The sequence below is a fragment of the Schistocerca cancellata genome, chromosome 1, assembly GCF_023864275.1.
Source record: "Schistocerca cancellata isolate TAMUIC-IGC-003103 chromosome 1, iqSchCanc2.1, whole genome shotgun sequence".
NCBI lineage: Eukaryota > Metazoa > Arthropoda > Insecta > Orthoptera > Acrididae > Schistocerca > Schistocerca cancellata.
The window spans coordinates 297,759,061-297,780,641 of record NC_064626.1 but is presented as its reverse complement, the minus strand read 5'-3'; the positions used below and the strand labels follow the sequence as shown (position 1 = coordinate 297,780,641).

At 39.3% G+C, this 21,581-nt stretch overlaps 1 long non-coding RNA gene across 1 annotated transcript in view; it reads right to left on the bottom strand.

Moving 5' to 3' along the window:
- Window positions 1-269: 269 nt before the first annotated feature.
- LOC126171825 (uncharacterized) overlaps window positions 270-21,581 on the bottom strand; it is a 30,843-nt gene continuing 9,531 nt past the window's right edge. Inside the window, exon 2 of the long non-coding RNA XR_007535474.1 lies at window positions 270-3,336. This is a non-coding gene — a long non-coding RNA (uncharacterized LOC126171825). The remainder of the gene's footprint in view (window positions 3,337-21,581) is intronic.

The following is a 21,581-nucleotide window of genomic DNA, read 5'->3' as shown; positions in this document are numbered from 1 at the left end:
CAACTCTTGAGTCATACATATTACCATTTTCTGATTGTATCATTTAACTTTACTTTTAAATTTTTAGTCAAGAATATTTCAAATTTGACAGGACTGACTTCACTAATATTAATCAACTTACTTTAAAACTGAAATAGTAAACAACAATATAAATAATTTATGTTTTTGTTTTAAGGAAAAACACACACACACACACACACACACACACACACACACACACAGAGACACACAGAGATAGGTGCTGACAATAGAGAAAGGATACAGAATCAAATTTTCAATACTTTTATGTTATTCATGAAATACAGTACACAAAATTTTCTAGGCCCATTACAGACATTATCATTGCTCTGTAAAGTAGAATAGAAAAGATCCATCAGGCTCACCCTAGTTTCAATCGCACACTGCTTAAATTATGAGGAGAAGGACATTATAAAGGTAATAATACACAAAAGTGTTAGTATATGATTTAATTTATTACTACAGAATTACTTAAATATTTTATGTTAGCAGGCAAGGTCCCAGTTGTGGCCAGTATTCAAGCACAATGAATCTAGGTGAGGGACAGATGGGTTCATTCTGCATGCTCTAAATGTAGTTCAAAGTATTAAAGTAGTACTGTTAACTTGTGTATGCTGCACAAACATTTATTCTCACTAGGTCATTTTTTTGTTTTACTTGGCTTAACACCACAAGCTGCTACAACCTAATTTTAATCCATCACATTGGTCCACATAAAAAAAAGCAACAACACTCAGATTATCTTCTTTTAATCATGGTATTTCTTCATTGTTAATACTCAGTTTCTTCTCTTGGGTATTTGAAGTAAACTTATATGCAAATGACTACATTATTTTTCTTAACACTTTAATATATACATTTATAGTATGTCACTTACTAACAATTACTAATTCTCTCACTTTAAAAATGCTATTTTTAATGGAAAGTGTACCATTTAAATTATTTTCATTTGTTTTGTTGGTCAAATAAGCACTTACAGATGTAAACAAATAAATCTAAGAGAAGGAATAAAACAGTTTATATGCCAATCAGTATCTGAAATATGAATTTTGTGTATTGTTATTTTACTATTCCAATCCTATGTAGTAATGTATTTGACTGTGTTTAGTTGAAAATCAGTTAAGACATGTAATTTCTATTAACACAATGATTATTAATACATCATGACAACATTAAAATAGGCTTATTTTAGACAATTACATAAAAATGTAAGTAATACTTTTAATTTGTTCACATTTTAAATTATGTGGAAGTCTGATTTTTAAAAGCACTCTCTTCACAGTGCTCCACATTAGGTCATCAGTGTGGGCTGTTGGCATGGGGTTGTTCGAGCATGTTCAAAATTTCAGATAAATTACATTAGTTATTAACACTTCCTAGCATTTGTACTGTCAGCATTTCCATCAACTGCATTCCATAAATGAGGATCCACATCACTCATGGTCAGAAGAGCACAACACAGATATTCAGATTGTAGATATTGTGTGGAACAGATGCTAATTATAGAATCTTCTTTGTTGTGGCTATCATTCTCATCTTTGTGACTGGATAAGTTGACTGTCCATTTCATTAAAATTATATTTAAAATAAGCAATTGCACAGTCTAAATGAAGTACATATCTTCAAGATAAATCTTTATCCAAGATCCAATATTGTATCATCATGACTCAACTATTGTGTAATTAGAGGTTTCTGCTGATCAAAAAACTGTTACTAACTTTAAAAATAATGTCAAGCTACTATGATGACTTGGCATGATTAACTACAAAATCTATGACACATTGTCTAACTGTACTGAAGTAAACAAGCAAATGGTGTGCATCCACACACATAAAACATCGCAAAGTTTATACGAAAGCTAAAAACTACAGTTCAGTTTAATATATTTATAACTATGTGTAATAATTATAATTGAGTAATTCACATTCATCCACAACATCCAATATAACCACATAATTTATTTGATTATGTTTGTATGTGATAGTAACACACACACACACACTTAAGTTAACATGCAGATAATTATATAATAATCTGATACAGTACTTATGAATGTAATATGTGTCTATATATAGATATACATATATATATGTAGAGTAGCACACTTAGCTACATTGCTTATCAAAACAGAGCAATAAATTTCATTGTATTAATACTGAAATTATATATTATGTTAATACAGTATTTTGTCACCCCAACTACATATTGGTCCAGGGTTCTGTATTATAGCCCACATCCTGTGGTCTAGTGACTTTTATAAACTTTCCTTGAGAGCATTAAATGTGGATCAAATAATTGTTTCTTTCTTTTATTTATTCTCTTGGCAAATTTTTCAGTACTGAAAATGTTGACAAAATCTTTCTTTTGACAGACTGAAACAAGACCACATGGACTCAGAGCTGATAGTAGGAAGGAAACCAGCTTTCTTTAAGATACTTTATTGAGAAGATATGATTCAAGATACTGTGTTGAGCAGACAAAGCTTGGCTTTTGTGAGGGGCGCCGGGGGCGCAGAAGAGTTGAGCCCATTGTGGGACGCAATTGTCAGGCCGTGGCTGTTACAAGGGCTCAGTTTTGCAGCTCTTCAGTCCTGACAACATTTGCCTCACACTGAACAAACTCAGCGCCAGCCGGATCCACCACACAGATTAACAAGGAAAATGATGCTGCTGTTTACATGTTTATTAAATCTAAGCTTGTCCTTACACACAGTTCTACATTTAACTTCTATTTTTTCCCTTTAAGCAATTTTTATTAGTTATTAATACAAGTCACAATATTCTAAAGCGGCACAAACATCATCATTAGTATATGACACAGATCATTGATATATCAATGAAAGCTCTTTGGGTGAGCAACATGAAATATGAGTTAAATAGTTACTTGTACAAATAAATTAAATATTCAAGAAACAACTCTAAGTCATGCCAAGCCACCAGGAAAATAATATTCCAGAAGCTTCATAAAAAAGAACAGAAGTTTTAAGGACTTAACATAATTTAATAAATCTGTTCAAATAATAATGATAAATCATTCTTTCGAAGAGTTTTGACAGTGACTACATTGCATTCTACCATTTGCCACTGTATACCATGCCATTCTATCTTTTATTATCTTTTATTCAAGGGACAGAGCTGCTGACACTACGAATGTAAAGTGAATAACATCACAGATCTCAACAACTCACTTCTGAAGGCTTCAACTAATCTATTATGCTAACTTAATGTTTTTAGGATAAATTTTTCATAAAAAAACATTTAAAGGTAACCAAGTGTTGCATAAGTCTTCACGTATGGAGCATCCACCTTACAGCTCTCCCTGTTGAAAGAAAAAAAGAATTATGTAATGGATTTTACAGACAATCAAAAGATAATTCAGCACACTTCAAGTACCCAGAAATCTGTTGTTTCATCTACATTCAAGATTGTTTTACCTGTTTATGACAGCAATATTTAAGTAAACAAGTAAGATATATAACAAACTGAATACTTCTTCATACCTCAGGCACTGAAAAGTTATTTAATTATACAGCACAACAAAAATGTACATTGATTGAATTAAATAACAGCAGGGAGCCACCCAAATATTCTGTAATTTGCACTATGAAAATACACTTTGTATCACAAAGTACAATGTAATAGAATTTTAAGACAGAACTCACTTCTGCCCTCTGTTAATAAAGTAAGATCAACCAAAATACTTATCACTCAGACTCAGACCTCAGACCTACGTAGTTGGTGTTTTGGTTTCTTTATAACATCAGTTTCTAAGTGAGTAGAGGAGTAGCTTTCAAAGCCCAGGCACATTACTTCTGTAGTTCTTACAAAACAAGTACTCAGATCTACTGATTCTATGGTCAATATTTACATGACAAAATGAAGTCTCTAGTTAAAAATATTTATGTTTAATGTGTAGGTTACATACAATACTTTTCACCATTAATGTGGAACAGGCTCCTGAGACATTAGCAAAATGCAGGTAAAATAAAAACAAACCACTCTTTTCATAACAAAAGATGACTCTGATTGGAGACAAACTCATGAAGTATCATTTCACACCCAGAAATTAATCCAGAATGTGTTCCATTTAGTAATGACTCTTAAATTACCATCTGTCATGTAAGTTGAACAGACAGACAATTCACATCACAGACAACTACCCTGTAGGCCCTAGTGTAAGTCTCTCTCACGGCTGAGAATTGAGGAATTAACTTGGTATATAGAAGGTGCTAGCAAATTTCATTAATCTTTACAGGATGTATTATTAAATAAAGCGACCCACATTAAACTAAAACGCACGCGCACACACACACACACACACACACACACACACACACACACACACACACACACACACACACACAAATGCAGAAAATAAAATGAGATACTCATTAAAAGTATTTGCTCTGTCTATGAACATAACTGCTGTTTGTACCTAGGAGAGCTGCGAAGTTCAGGAGCAGTGGTGAGAACCACGGGAATATAGACACAAAGTGTGAACATAAAGACTTTTTGTGCACTCTGTTATTGTTTTCAATTCATACAAAATTAGCTTTTAATGTTTCTATATTATGGCCCAGCTGTATAACTATTTATGTACTGTACCTTTCCCAGTCTGTATGATTCTGGTAAATCTACTGTTCGAGTAAACAAAGTTGACACTCAGCGTGGTGGCCGATGGGAGTGACTGAAATGCGAAATGCCTTTACAGTCACTTCCATCAGCCATCACACTGAGTGTCAACTTTGTTTGTGGATGTAGTAACGTCATACTAAATCATAAACTAAGGATTACTAAAACCGCAAATGCCCCTATAGTATGTTCCTGTTACATTCACAGGTGATATTTCCCAAGGATTAGCACTTTAGTACAGAGAGAGATGTGCTACTGCTCCCTCTCCCTCCAGTTGCCACAAGAAGCAATACCTGGGTACCCTCAGTGTTGATTATAAAAGATGAAGGCTGAAAGAAATTAAGAGCTTCATGGCAGATAAGGTTTCATTTTAATTTTTAGTATTATTAATACTGAATTAGATAGACGCTGCACTATAACTTGAGCATTCGTTTGGATTTCCGATGACATGTGGAAGCAGTCAAGGCTTCTCTACACAGTTGCAATGATATAGCACTAGTAGTCACCAGAATGAAGGCTTCCTGTAAAAGCTACTTAAAGATGGTTCTTTTACTCATCTCATAACATTATTAAACATCAAAAAGGATGTTATGAAAACTCAAAATCTATACCAAATGGTACTAGGAAAACAATACATAAATTTTTAGAAAGCTTTCAGTCACGCTTCAAGGAATAGAAGACTATTATGATCTGAACTCAGATGCTATAGTGATTCCAGATGGTCCAAAATAGACCAACCTATCATGCATCTAATAGTGCAATGAGATGCAGTACAAGACCACACGTATAGATTGTCATCTCCGAATTCTACTACAATAATGATAAAATTTTTGAAGCTGTCAAGTCTGAAAGCTATGTTGCAAGGAGTCTTCTTTCTCTCTCTGAGAGACTGAGAATAAACAGGTGATCTGGATGGGGCTGCAGGCCAATAGTTGCCCCCCTCCTGCCCCCCCCCCCCCCCCCCTCTTCCCTTCCCTCTGAGTTGCAACAAGGTTGTCACTGGTAAAATTTGTCTGTAAAGATATCATAGAAGCTTCTGAGCTCATAAGCCTAAAAACTCTGAGGACTTCATGAAGTACTACTGCAGAGCAGTTGTGAACTCAAGGTCATTTACAGAGAGGGATAGTATTTTAAAGACAGCACACAGAGAGGAAAGGTACATACATAGTGAATCAATTGAACAGTGAAATGCCACATCATGGTGCTAATGGTAGGAAACTGCAGGAAAGAGTTCCTGTCAACTGTGGAAACTGTAGTTCTGTGTGGCAAATATGACTCTGGAAATTCAGTGTCACATGTTGATGAGTTAAATGATGGGAATTTTCATTCTGTCCTGAGCTTCTGAGCTGAAGTTGATGATTTAGTTTTGCACAGGTGTCTTCAAAAAAGTACTAAGAATCCACAATATATGGCTGCAGCTATTCAAACCAAGATAACAGATATATAAGGTGAAATTATAAGAGAACAAATTGTTCATAGAATGAACAGTTTTAAGGACTTCATTGTTCTTTGTGCCAAAATGACAGACATTGCAAGAAATGAGCAACTATTTTTCTATGAAAATTTAGGATTAAATGTGATTTGTGTAAGTTTGATGATGTTTATACCTGCTGTATACTTAACAGGGTTTGTATTGGAGAATTTAAGACTATCCCATTTGAAACTATTTGGTATCAATCATGAATTTTTTGTTGGTCAGGAGTACAACAGATCAGTGGTAAAGAGTGGTAATTTATGCAGAGAACTAGCTTTCAACAGAAGAGAATATAGTATCCAATGGCTGTTTGTACATATTGCTGTAGTATTTGCTGAACTGCGTTCTCTGTAGGCGATTGGTAGGCTTAATATATGTTCAGGATTAGCCAGGACAGTTCTGGTGTTTTAGTGTTGTCTGGGGTAATATTTGTGTTGAAAAAATGTCTGAGATTTGAGAATTTTATAACTGTAAAGGAGTTTTTTTTTAACTTTAGACCTATGTGTTTGACATTACATTTTTAAACTTTCCCTTGTGGCCATGTCCCTTCCAGCTGAAGGAGTAAGCACTCACACTGATGGGCAGGCATAACTACCAGTTCAGCCATGGTTTTCAACTTAATCATTTCACAACAGAACAGGGGCAATGGGTTATGTTGTTTTCATGTTTGAAGTAACTCATCTGTGCATTTTTGATCATTTTACGTCTATTATTTCTTGTCTGATCATTTAGCGAGAGACAAAAGAGAGTGTGTGTTTAGTGTTAACTTGCTACAGGAATGTAAATTTTTGAAATTGTGTAATGACAGCAACAATGAAAGTCTTTATTGCACACTACCTATTGGAGAAATTTCAATTGTATATGAGGGAGAAATTAGTATTAAAGATTGATATTTCATGTTGCAATCTCACTAAAATGATTGAATGCAATATCTTTGTCTTTGACATCTGCTCCAGATGAGAGAAATTTTTCAGTTACAGCAAACACTTGGTCTGCAGAAGTGAGTAGACTTTCAGTAACTACTGTTAAACATCTGCTAAATGTTAAAATTAATTCAGAACTTCCTCGATGTGAATTGTATGATGTAATTGAAACAGTCAAACCATTTCTGAAAAAAAAACAAAGGTCTTGTCCAGTGAAAATACAGTTGAATGAATAAACTTTAATGACTCAGTAAACTTTTAAGACCTTCAAGTAATTTCGGGATTAAGTCTTGGGTTGAATCCAAAAAAATATGGTAATATGTCCTACGTGGGATCCAAAAAATACGACAAGCATAGTTATCAGGAATTGCATGGGGACACTACAACCCATCAGAAAATTCTTTATGGGTCTCATTAAACATAATTACTTTCTGAAACTGTTCAAAATTGAAGCAGTTTCTTTGTTAACACATGATTGTAAATGTTTCAAAAAATCCACTGTGACTAAAAAAAATTTTTTAAACAGCAGAATTGCCTCATGTTCTTAAATACATGCATTTTGCACATTGCCAAAAGTGATGAGTGTCTGGTTGCTATGCTGTAATGAATTTTGAGCTGTTTCAAACTGTCATTATGTTTAGCAGGGCAGTTCATTACAGTACGGCAACCAGACCCTCAGCACTTTTGGCAATGTGCAAAATTTATCGATTTAAGAACATGAAGCATTCTGCAATTTTAAAAAAATGTTTTCGTCAAGTGGATTTTTTGTAACAGTTAGAATCATGTGTTAACAAAGACACTGCTCCAAAATCATTATTATGTGCTGTTACTCAGAGCCACTGCTTCTGTTGCACTAACAGTAGGCTACTGGTATGGAAAAAATCTTCTCCTGAACCATTTCTCTTGGCAGAAGACTGCAAAGGGATAACTGTGATCTTATTGCAACATTAGAATAAGTTAGCAACGCGTCCAGTGACTTACAAGAAATTATACTGGATAGTGATAAAAATCTATTTATTTAGACCTTTAAAATCATAGAAGAAGATGAAGTAGCAATCACAGTACTAGTAATACCGAGCAAGGGTGCTTATGCCCAGAGGCAGTAGGGGGACGGGGGGGGGGGGGGGGGGGGGGGGGGGCAGGACTGCACCCTTCTTCTTCTCCTCCCCCCCCCCCAAACTCACAGGGAAAGGAGAAAAAAGTGTAATCAGATGTCTTTCTTTCAAGAAAATGATTTAAAAGTCAGTACTATGTAGGTTTTAACAGTCCATAATTGCAACTTTTTTATATCTACTTACAAGTCAACATTTGTCTTCCAAAATATTAAAAATACTCAATACCTAAAGGTTCAACACACCTCCTCCCCCCTCCCCCCACCTGCCCCCCCCCCCCCCTCCAAACACCAAATGACCTATCATGTGGGTGCCCATGATATCATAGTCTAATTCCACAATGAAATATCAAGACAATAGTCCTGTTTGCAGCCCAGAGAAATACTACAGAATGAAAGGAGACTCACCTTTCTTTCATTGTATAACACACCAACTACAAGTTAGGTTTCAGAACCATAAGATTTAACTGAATCCTTTCAGGGCATAAATCCAAAGTAAATGGTACCAAACCAGATTCCATAAATTTTTAGAAGTCAGTGTAACCAAAGCTTTCCTCTGTGGCTGGAGAATTTTCCATTTGTAAACAAAAGTGACTTAAACAAGCTACAACTACAAGACCAGAGTACACTTTGCTAGTGTTACAGATACACATTTCAAAACTTTTTTGCAATATTAGGATTCTGCATAGAATTCTAGTCACCCTCAAGTTTGAACAGCAACCCCAGAAATGTAATTTTCGACTTAAAACATTTAAAAATCTATCTAGAAACAGCACAGATAAAAAAAGACTGAGTGGTCTTGCTCTCCTCAATGTGCAGTGCAGCATTACAATTGATTCACAGGTAGTGGTCAACCACTTTTCCTGATTTTTTTCTTTATCGTTTTTGCTGTCAGCAGTACAGGCAACCTGCTATTCAGCCAACTGGCAATAAAAAATCAAATGAAACGAAAAAACAACAAACAGATAGAGATATTCACACTGAATTTAAAACTTTCTGAAGCTAAAAAATGAAATGAAAGTTGTTAGATATATGACAGATGACTTCTTGCATTGGTAGTTAAAACAGTAATAATAAAAAGTAAAATGAAACATTTGAAGGATACACTTTCCTGTCATTAGAAAGTGAAAGGATGTGTCATGGGATGGGGAGTCAGTTGCTGAAGGAGAAAAGGTTGGCCATTGAGGATGGTAGGAATGTGGTGGTATAAGGATGGAGGACTGCTGGATAGCAATGATGGAGCAGGAGTTGCTGTGGGAACAGAAGAGGTGGTAGAATAGAGAGGAAGTTGGTGGTACCAATAGTTGTTGGGGAAAGGGGGTGGGGAAAGGAAGGCAGATGGGGAAAAAAGGGGGTAATGAAGTTTGGGGAGGGGAGAGGTGGGAGAGGAAGCCATGATAATGTGGATTAGGTGAGGTGGACCTACAGCTGGCATGAATGGATAGATGTCAGGCTTCATGGTCTGTGAGGGGGAGATGATTGAAGTTTCTCTGGGAGAGTATGTGGAACGTGTGTAGGCGGAAGATTGGTGGGATGTGTCGGTAAAGGCATGGCAGTATATGAGGATTGGAAAGTAGAGGAGAAACAATAAGATTATTGGCGTGGAGTTTCCATATAGTGTAGATTGTTCAGAGGGGTTCAGTGTGAGTGAGGTGGAATTTGATGAGTTGGTAAAGGATCTTTGTGGGGAAAAGGTAAGCAGATGCAGAAAGTGAGGTGGAGTGCATGTGTTCCATCCAATACTTGTGTGGAAAGGGATGGGACAGATCAAGGATTCATAGGTGTGGAGGACAGTTAGTAGTTTGACAGTTAGTAGTTTTCATCTATTGTGGACTTTTTGTTGGATGATTAGTAGGTGAAGTTTCGATGTTAATTGCCAGTCAATTGTTAGTCCAAGATGTTTCAGCGTGTTAATTACCTGGATAGGACAAACAGAAATGGTAAGGTAGAGGTCATGAAGATAGAAGTTGCAGGTGGCGCTTCCTATAATTATTGCCCGTGGTTTGGAAGAGTTGATCTTGAGGAGCCACTGGTTACATCAGGAAGTAAACTGAGGGATGGATTTGGAGGGATCATTGAGATTTGTGGAGTGTAGGATTGAGAGCAAGAAATGTGGTGTCATCAACAGGAGGCGCAATGGTGGAGATGGTTTGGGCATATCAGCCATGTAAAGGAGATAGAAGAGAGAAGACAGAGGCTTGGGGTACACCTGCAGTGGGATGGATGGTGTGGGAGTTGGTGTTGTTAATGGCGACAAAGAATGGGCAATTAGAGAGGAAGGATGCAATAAGGCAGACATATTTCATTGGCACTGCATAAGTCTGGGGTTTGAAAGCAGACTGGAATACCATAGACGGTTGCAGGCTTTCTCTAGGTTGAGGGAGACAACAACAGTGGATTTTGGGTGTTGAACTGGTGGGAAAGGAGATGGTTGAGGTGCAGGAGCTGGTCATTAGAAGAGAAGATGGGCTGGAACCCACAGTGGTTAATGGGAATGACGTAGGGTTGATTCAGGTGTTGATGAGTATGTTGGGAGAGGATGGATTTGAAGATCTTGGTGAACACTGAGATGTGGCAGATGAGATGATTGGAGGAGATATCAGTGGAGGTTTCTGTGGTTTAAGGAAGTGTAGATTTCAGAGGTTTTCCACAGCTCTGGATAGTAACATGTGGAGAGGATAATGGTATAAATAGGTGCCAGGCTGGCAAGAGAGGGGCATTCTTTAAGGTGCTGATAGGTGATGTATTCGTGACTAGGCGATGGGTTGTATTTGCTATGAAGTACTTGTTTCATGTCATGCACTGTGATTGGTTGGGAGCTGGGAGGCAGGGGTGGGGCAGCAGTGTTGGTATATTTGTGGATGGTAGGGAAGTGGGAGTAATCAAAATGAGCATTTCAGGGATGGGGAAGATGTTGGGGAGATAGGATGCAAAATGATCAACTTTGGTCTGCTTGTCGAGTAAGGGGTTGTTGTTGTGGAGGAGCGGATACTGAGCTACAGGGGTATTGCCAGTGAGTTGATGGAATGCTTTCCAGCACTTGGAAGAGTTAATAGTGTGAGGTAATGGGTGAGTTGTGGAACCCTGAAAACATTCTAAGTTTGGAGTTGGCGTGACTGAGTGGACTGCTCAGCAGGCCGACCGCGTAGTGCCTGACAAGAGGGGTAGCCCCAGCGCATGGTCCAGGGGCTGCGTGGCTGAGAATTCTATGGTGATGCTGTGTCGTTGAAGGAGACATACCGGGAGTGCCAAATATGGTGGACTTTATGAAACCTTAAGGGGCTCCGGAAAGGCTCAAAATCATGAAAAGTTCAATTTTTACTTTTTTGCGCTTTCTGAATCTGCAGACTATTACCTTTTAATAGATATATAATTTATTTAATTCCAAAGACTACAACTATTTTTAAATTTTTTTTGAAATGTGTTCTACATGGGCGTGACCCACTGTGGCGCTGTTAAACTGCTGTCAAATGGTGTTATTATTAACGTCCGTGTTCATCAGGTACATTTTAGTGATGTGAGATAAAGTATGTGTTGTGGCCAACCTGTGATGGTTCAATATATATCGCTGGTGTGATTGTCGATTGTTTCATGTTTATTTACTCTGTCGTTAGCTCGAAAATATTCGTAATTAATTCTGTTTCTTGAGTCTCTGTTTTGTTGAAGTATAATAATGAGTAAAAGTAAAGTTATTAGCAATCCTCTGAAGGCTTTTAAGAAAAGGAGAAATGTTGGAAAGCCAAAGGTATGTGTTATTACTGTAAACAATAAAGACGATAACCAAGTGGTGAACCTAACCTCTCAAGTACACCTGCCCATAGCGGTCAAAGTGGGAAAGAAAATACTTCACAGAAGCAGCTTGGTTCAATGAGTGAAAACTATGAATGTTTTATGGGCGAATCGGATGTGAATGAAATATTTGATATGTCAGTTCTCAAAGGAATTTTTTCAAACTGTGTAAGATGTATTCATTGTAGTGAAGTTGGTCTGGAACTCTCCATAATAAAGCACATAGGACTTGCTAGTGAAATACAACTGAAATGTGATAAGTGTTCATACATGACCACCTTTTGGAACAGTGTTGCAGTAACTGCAACTGAAGAAAATGGTAGCAAAATCTACGAACACAACATTAGATTTGTTTATTCCTTGCGTTCAGTTGGTAAGGGTGCTACTGCAGGTGCAGTTTTCTGTGGCATCATGAATCTTCCAAATCCCCCAACCAAGTTTATGACCTATAATAAATTAATAGGGTCTAAAGTAGAAGATGTCTGTATAGAATCTATGAAGAACGCTGTGGAAGAGGCAGTAATGGAAAATAATGGTAACAGAGATTTGACTGCAGCGTTCGATGGTACCTGGCATAAACGGGGACACACATCTCTTCATCGTGTAGTATCTGCCACCAGTATGTATACAGGGAAAGTTTTAGATGTAGCTGTAATATCAAAGTATTGTAGATGTCCACAAAAATATAAAGGTACACATGAAAATAATTGCAAAGCTTACTATAGTGGCAGTAGTGGAGGAATGGAAGTGGCTGGTGTTGCCAGTATATTCCAGCATTCTGAGGCGTGTGATAAAGTGCGATATGTTAATTACCTTGGTGACGGTGATTCTAAAAGTTTCAAACATGTTCAAGGACTGAAGCCCTATGGTGATGATGTTGTAGTGCAGAAATTTGAGTGTATTGGACACATACAGAAGCGAATGGGAACAAGACTTCGGCGACTGAAAGCTTCGTACAAAAAACAAAAACTCAGTGATGGTAAAGGGTTGGATGGGAAGGGAAGGTTAACTGACAGTGTAATTGACAAAATACAGAACTATTATGGAATGGCTATTAGGCATAATACACAAAGTGTCAACGAAATGAAGAAGGCTGTTTGGGCTCTTTTTTTTCATACTTCTTCAACCGATGAAAATCCCCAACATAGCTTGTGTCCCAAAGAAGAAGACAGTTGGTGTAAATATAACAAAGGATTGCTAACTGGTGAAGTGTACACTCATAAGCATAGTCTGCCTCATGCAATAATGGAGATGATAAAACCTATTTTCAGAGACTTAGCAGCACCTGAACTGTTGAAAAAGTGTATTCACGGAAAAACTCAAAACCCCAATGAAAGTGTAAATAGTGTTATATGGTCGAGAATCCCCAAGACTGTATTTGTTGGAATAGAAACACTTCACTTTGGTGTGTGTGATGCTGTTGCGACTTTCAATGATGGCGACATTGTAAGGTGCAAGGTATTTAGAAATATGGGAATGAAGATAGGTTCTAACATGGTACGAGCAATGCTTACTTTAGACAAGGAACGCCTTCGGGCTGCAAACAGGGCTGTAAAGAGTCTAGAAATACAAGCAAGAGTAAACAGGAGGAGAAACAAGAGGAAGCTGGAGGAAGAGTTTGCAGAGGATGAAGATAATCCATCCTATGGACCTGGAATGCACTAAAAAGTTAATCCAATCTTTGTCGCTCGATTCCCAAAACTTTTATTTTCTCATACTAATTACATGTTTTCTAAGGATCTTCCAAACATATTTGTTTCAAACTTTCAGTAAATGTTACACAGTACCTTATGCATAATTAAACACAGCCTTTTTCCAAAAAACTGTATATTTTTTAATATATAAATAAAAAATTGCAAAAAAATGTTTTGAATTTTCATTACAATTGAAAAAAATCATCTTTAATAACTGAACTAAAATTTTGTAAAATCCCTGTGTTAAGTTGTAGCCCATATTCCAATAAATAATCTGTAAAAAGTTCAACTTCCTACCTCAAATACTTTGTGAGGAAAGATGTAATTTATAAGCGTTATTTTAACATTGCAAATATAGGGCATTCCGGAGCCCCTTAATGGCAGACATTTCACAGTTTGTATGGGAATTAACAGTAGCCAGCTGAATCATGATACCTCAAAAAGAAACATGTACATTACCATTATTTGCACGACGATTCTGATAGTGTAATCAGATTTTCAATAGGTTTATTAGTTTAAAACTTAGTATCTGATGATAAATTATACAAGTAACACCCAGCCTCGAATTTCCAAAATCTAAATGATTCATCCAATTTGGTCAGATCGACATGTCTTTAGAAAGCTATTAGTGTAAACCTAAATTGTTATAAATTACAGGCATGTAACTTTAATAGCACGTGAATTATTGGAGGTCAAAGTGGCCGATTACTATTAATCGCATCAGGCCATAAGTACTCCACAGTTACACGTAAAAACGGTAGCAGCATGCCTTTGTCTATATCCGATATCTACCGTTCATTAAGAAATTCGAAATTCATCAATTAATTCACCGTGTTTTAGAAAGCACAGAGACATTAGCCTACTGGCTTACTTCTGTTCTATTCCTTTGATATATGTTTATTTAATTAGTTTAGGTATTTAATAATTTGTGTTAGAGTGTGTTTATGGTCCAGCTGTAGGAATATTTATTTAATTTCAAGTTATTTAAATGTAAATCCAGTATTTTGAATGTGTTTCATTAAGTTTGTGAGTGTGCATTGGCTTGGAGACAGGGCGGGAGCGGTCTAGCCAATCACAGCGATCGTTCCAAAGAGGACACGTGGAGAGACTGTATGGAAGTGAGGCACGAGAGACAGTATGGGAGAGGACAGAGGAGTGCTGCAAGAGGTGGTGCGACGAGCGGTCACGGGAAAGACTTGGAGACTGGAGCAGTTCGCACATGGTCATGAGAGATAAAAATATTTCATAGTGTCGACTTGTGCACTTGTGAGATTTCTGTGACTTATGCAATGAAGAAGTAGTATGCGTTTAGAAGTGAATATCTCACGAGCTATGTTGTTGCTCACAACTAATTACATCAAGTAGGAATCTATTGTTTCCCTGTTATTCAACATATATTTTATTTAATTGCTGGACCATCGACACCAGTAAGTGTTTTGCTGTAATAAAGGGCATTCTTAAAGGTACTAATGCTATCGTAATCATCATTTAAAGTCGTTAGAATAGTACCTGCAGAATTTATGTAATTGCTATCTTTCATTTATAAATTTATATGTTACATTCATAACACTCTATTGGCAAGTGATAGGAACCTTCGACCATTCGGTACATGTGTATATTCATATTATATACTGTAGACTCAGCAGTATTTGGCTTGTAATGCGGCAACTACATATCCCGGCCCCTACACAATGCAACCAGCCAAAACCTTTAATATTTCAACTCTGAGTCTGAGGGTACGTAGTTGAGGGCCACCACACCACATCATTTATAATTTGGGATGCCCACAGTAGGAAGTGTAGTATTGAGTCTGATGCATGTCTGGCGCCAGTCTCAGTGTTTTTCAGCATTTGATTTTCCCGACTGCCAAGACAGATAAATACTTCCTGAAAGCGTTAGCAGCTATTCTGCGTTTGAATGTGGATAATATCGATAAATGAACTTACATTGTGAACACTGTGACCTTAAGGTGTCTGCACACATTCATTATTTATTGAAAATCCTAGTTTGTCAAATTTCTCTCATACCACCACTAATATTGTCAGTTGGCCAACCAGTTTCACAAGGTCAAGATCAGCGTTGCCAATTTGACGGATTTCCCATAAAATTTGATGGAATTTGTCTGGTGGTAGATAGCGATATGAATGATGTAAAAGGGGCGATTTTTGTATGGCGCTGGATATGAATTGTACGTTTACTACATCGACTCGGTCCACGGTGCTATATTGCTGGGTTGGAGATCGGTTTCACACTCTAATATTCAACCTCCTGTCTTCAGTGGCAGAGCAGTGTAATTGAGTAAGAGTCTTTCTGATCTGTAGGCCACTTTACAAGGTTTAATTGTCAGTACAATATGGTGTTCTGTGCAAAATTGTTTTTTTATCACAGAATGTCTCATCTGGAGAAAGAAAAAAAGGAAGGTGGACAGTGCTTCCACACCAGCAGCAGCAGTAATTCAGTGGGATAATTCAATAACAACCAATCATAATGTTCATTCATTTCGCAAGACATCCTTTGTGCCAGGATGTGGGAGCCTCTGGTGGTGAGAATGTCTGTATATCAGGGATGTTTGTTGAAAGCAGGATTTTCGTAAACAGGTTCTGTTAGGACAAGAATTTCCCTGCAGGCAAGCTGAGATACCATAGAAGCACCTACAAAAGCAACCGTTAACTATTTCTGGGACACTTAACAATTTCGGAGAGGTCAACTTGGCTATTATTTTACATTGTCATGTGACGCCAGTATGACATTGAGAACCTTTTTGATGGTGTGTCGCCATGCGGATATTTTACGGTGATTCGTCAGCTACGCTTGGGAGGTAAGCACACTTGCATGGCTAGATGCTGCTCGCATGTCCCATTAGGATCGCTAGGGAGAAAGCAACCTGTGCTATTCTGGAACAGATTTCTATAGCGCGATCTGTGACGATCTAAGGGGACGTTTCGCAGTGTACTGCATTATTTGCGAGTAGTCTGTATGTCTGTGTGCTGCCTAGTGCATTATTTCGGTAATTTAGGAGTTGTTTGCGTGTCTGCAGAGCATTGAACATGTGTTATTTCAGTAATTTACTAGTAGTTTGCAGGTCTCTAGGCAGTGTGGCGTGACCCCAATCATGAGAGAATGTATTTTTTTTGTCAGTGTAATAAATAAACTACGTGAAATCCGTCCCTAAACGCCAGCCCCGGTGGCCGAGCGGTTCTAGGCGCTTCAGTCGGGAACTGCGCGACTGCTACGGTCGCAGGTTCAAATCCTGCCTTGGGCATGGATGTGTGTGATGTCCTTAGGTTAGTTATGTTTAAGTAGTTCTAAGTTCAAGGGGACTGATGACTTCAGATGTTAAGTTCCATAGTGCTCAGACCCATTTGAACCCATTTTCGTCCCTAAGCAAATTGTTTCAAAAATAAACAAAGTACACTCCTTCCTCCCTCCAGCAGCCCAGCACAGGCTGAGTAATTTTCGCGCCATTTTCCCTCTCCAAACCGCCATTTTGGATTACGTCATGGAAGGGACGACAGTACCCTCCAGTGGCGGTATTGTGTACTGCGTTAATTGGACTCCAGACCCTGTGGTGGACAGACCAGGTGGCAGTACTGCCTCAAATTATTTAAATGACTGCCTGCAAAATAACGACGTAAGTCCATCTTATCCAGCACAGGCTGAGTCGTTTTCCCGCCATTTTCCCCCACCCCAACCGCCATCTTGAATTACGTCACTCAAGGGATGACAGCACCCTCTGGTGGCAGTACAGTGTACTAGTTCAGTTGCAATCACACACTGGATGGAGGTACAGACTCAAATTGTTTAAATAAAGACTTATGTTCAGCACAGGCTGAGTCCTTTTCCCGACAATTCCTAGGAAGAGGTGGCGGTCAGATGACTAAGGTTAGTGGAAGTAGCCCAAGTGACCTGTTTTCCCACCATTTTCCTAGGTTAGTAGAGGTAGCTGTTGTGTGTTGCATTGTCCTGATGGAATTTGAACTTTCCACCATTTTCTGTGGGAGGGGAGGGGGCTAGGTTATTAGAGGATGTCCAAATGACCTATCTTTGCGCCAAATTTCAAACTTCCCACCAAAAGCTGCCATATTGGATAACGGTATTTGCGTTATCAGCTGACGTCATGGCCACCATCTTGGATGACATCATGCACTGTTGCTAGGTCTACAGGCCACCATCGTGGATGACGTCATCGCCACCATCTTGGATACATCTGGCAACAATGGAGACTGGGGTAGTGTCCTTGTTGTCCCACTACTAACATATTGTCCATTAGTTTTGTTGTCAATTTGCATGGAACAAGTTGCAATAATTTATAAAGTAGTCCATGCCTCCAAACAGTGTGATTTTCTTGCACTTTGGTCAACGAAATAAACTGATGTTTCTGCTTCATTTGGTGTTCTGAGTCAATAAATGTTGTCAAAGTTAACACTTGATCAGCGTAGCTCCGTCCTGGTTGGAATCCAACTTGCTCAGTAGGACGGTTCTGAAAGATTACTGGACTAATCCGATTGCATACCATTTTTTCAAGTGCTCAGTAGTGCCATTGGGCGATAGTTCTTAGGCTGGTCTGGTGTCTTGGCCGGGTTTGAGTACTGCTATGAGTTTTGATTGCTTCATTTTTTGTGGGACCTTACCAGTGTCAGGGAAGAAATCCGCAAGCCACCTTTTTGCGTACTTCCCACTATGCAGAAGCAATTCTTGGTTGAATCCGTCACTTCCCGGTGCCTTTCCTGGTTTTAGAGTTTTAAGAGCAGGAGAAATTTCATGTATAGAGTAAGTTCTTGAGAAGTCAGACTGTTCATTCGTGTTCTTTTTTAGCAAAGTTCGCGTCTTATGTATCTTATATGAATTTTATCCGTTTGTGCTCTTGGTGTGGACAGTAAGTGCAATGCAAGCAGAGGCACCACGTAATCTGAATGATCTCCTAGCTGAAATGAATATTTCACAAGAACAAACCGTACCAGTACCAAAAAAAAAAAAAAATTACGTGTGTTGGAGAGATCTCAAATACAATGTATCACTAAAACTGCGTATTATTGTAATAAGCAAGTGTAAATACGGAAAACTCAAAGTATGGCATGTTAGCTCCGCACAAGTGCCGATGCAAATGTGATTGTAAGCGATTGTTACTAAATGCGAAGATGAAAAAAACATCCTTTTTTTTCTTCCGTTTCGTAACTTGACATGGCTAACCACATGCCCACAGTGAATACATGCAACCGATATAATTATTATTCATCTTGGGATGTCCTGAAGGCTTCACCGCCCATGCATCATTATTTGGCTTTTAATTACTAGAGCTCGTACAAAGGGTGATATGTCTGTGACAAATATTCTTGCGGCATTCCCTTGAAACGGTATAATTATTGCAAGTAGTAACAGAAAAAAGCGAAACTCGAGGATACCAGCATGGTGTCTGTCGCATCGAGTGTCATCTCGGTTTGACGTCACTTCTCTGCAGCGGCTGCTAGAAGGGGGAAGAGTGGGGCATTCTTCAACGTTTGCTGGAAAACATGGTGGCCATTTTAGAAATCGCCATTTAAGATACAGCTCGTGATTTTCAGATGGAAAGAGGGTGTTGTAACATAACAAAGAGATAGATAATTACACGAGAGAAATAATGGTGCTTTTCATTAATAAAATAGCTTGATTCATTCCCATTTTCTCCCTTACAGGCGACTTGAATTTCATCAAGTTTAATCTTGGTACCTCTGAAAAGAGGAGTGGAATGCGTGTTAGCGTCTTTAGCATTGAGAAACAGCTGAAATCGTTAAAAATGAACGTAGCTCTGGGGCCTTATGGAATCCGTGTCAGACTCTACAATGAATTTGCGGTTGAGTTAGCCCATCTTTTAACTATAATGTTTATTAGATCCCTCAGACAAAAAACCGTGCGCAGTAGTTGGAAGAAAGCACACGTAACACCGATCTACAAGAAGGGTGATCTAAAAAGAAGGGTGATCTAAAAGACTGTTGTCCGATATCTGTAACATAGATCTGTTGCACGCTCTTAGAACATATTGTGAGTCCAAACACAGTGATGTATCTCGAAGAGAATCACCTCCTCCACGTCTACCAGCATGGATTCCGAAAAAATTGCTCATGTGAAACTGAACTCGTACTTTACAAATATGGCATACGGAAAGCTTTACATCAAGGCAGTCAAGTATATGCAGAATTTCTGGATTTCCGATAAAGTATTTGACTGAGTACCACATCTGGGATTATTATTAAAAGTAACGATCGTGTGGGGTATCAAGCGAAATTGGGGCTGGAGTGAGAAATTGTTTTGGTAGGGAGGATGCAGCAATTTATCTTGGATTGAGAGTAATCGACAGATGTAGGGGTATTTTCGTGTGTGCACCAGGGAAGTGTGTTGGGACTCCTGCTGCTCATTTTGTATATTAATGATTTTGTGGGCTTTCGCAGATCATGCTATTACCTATAATGAATTCCTGTCTGAAACAAGCTGCATAAATATTCAGTTAGATCTTGATAAGATTTCAAAATGGTGCAAAAATTGGCAACGGGCTGTAAATGTTCAGAAATTTGAAATTTTGCACTTCAAAAAACATACTATGTATGTAATATCAGTGAACCACAGTTGGAATTGGTCAACTCATACAAATACACTCCTGGAAATTGAAATAAGAACACCGTGAATTCATTGTCCCAGGAAGGGGAAACTTTATTGACATATTCCTGGGGTCAGATACATCACATGATCACACTGACAGAGCCACAAGCACATAGACACAGGCAACAGAGCATGCACAATGTCGGCACTAGTACAGTGTATATCCACCTTTCGCAGCAATGCAGGCTGCTATTCTCCCATGGAGACGATCGTAGAGATGCTGGATGTAGTCCTGTGGAACGGCTTGCCATGCCATTTCCACCTGGCGCCTCAGTTGGACCAGCGTTCGTGCTGGACGTGCAGACCGCGTGAGACGACGCTTCATCCAGTCCCAAACATGCTCAATGGGGGACAGATCCGGAGATCTTGCTGGCCAGGGTAGTTGACTTACACCTTCTAGAGCACGTTGGGTGGCACGGGATACATGCGGACGTGCATTGTCCTGTTGGAACAGCAAGTTCCCTTGCTGTTCTAGGAATGGTAGAACGATGGGTTCGATGACGGTTTGGATGTACCGTGCACTATTCAGTGTCCCCTCGACGATCACCAGTGGTGTACGGCCAGTGTAGGAGATCGCTCCCCACACCATGATGCCGGGTGTTGGCCCTGTGTGCCTCGGTCGTATGCAGTCCCGATTGTGGCGCTCACCTGCACGGCGCCAAACACGCATACGACCATCATTGGCACCAAGGCAGAAGCGACTCTCATCGCTGAAGACGACACGTCTCCATTCGTCCCTCCATTCACGCCTGTCGCGACACCACTGGAGGCGGGCTGCACCATGTTGGGGCGTGAGCGGAAGACGGCCTAACGGTGTGCGGGACCGTAGCCCAGCTTCATGGAGACGGTTGCGAATGGTCCTCGCCGATACCCCAGGAGCAACAGTGTCCCTAATTTGCTGGGAAGTGGCGGTGCGGTCCCCTACGGCACTGCGTAGGATCCTACGGTCTTGGCGTGCATCCGTGCGTCGCTGCGGTCCGGTCCCAGGTCGACGGGCACGTGCACCTTCCGCCGACCACTGGCGACAACATCGATGTACTGTGGAGACCTCACGCCCCAGGTGTTGAGCAATTCGGCGGTACGTCCACCCGGCCTCCTGCATGCCCACTATACGCCCTCGCTCAAAGTCCGTCAACTGCACATACGGTTCACGTCCACGCTGTCGCGGCATGCTACCAGTGTTAAAGAGTGCGATGGAGCTCCGTATGCCACGGCAAACTGGCTGACACTGACGGCGGCGGTGCACAAATGCTGCGCAGCTAGCGCCATTCGACGGCCAACACCGCGGTTCCTGGTGTGTCCGCTGTG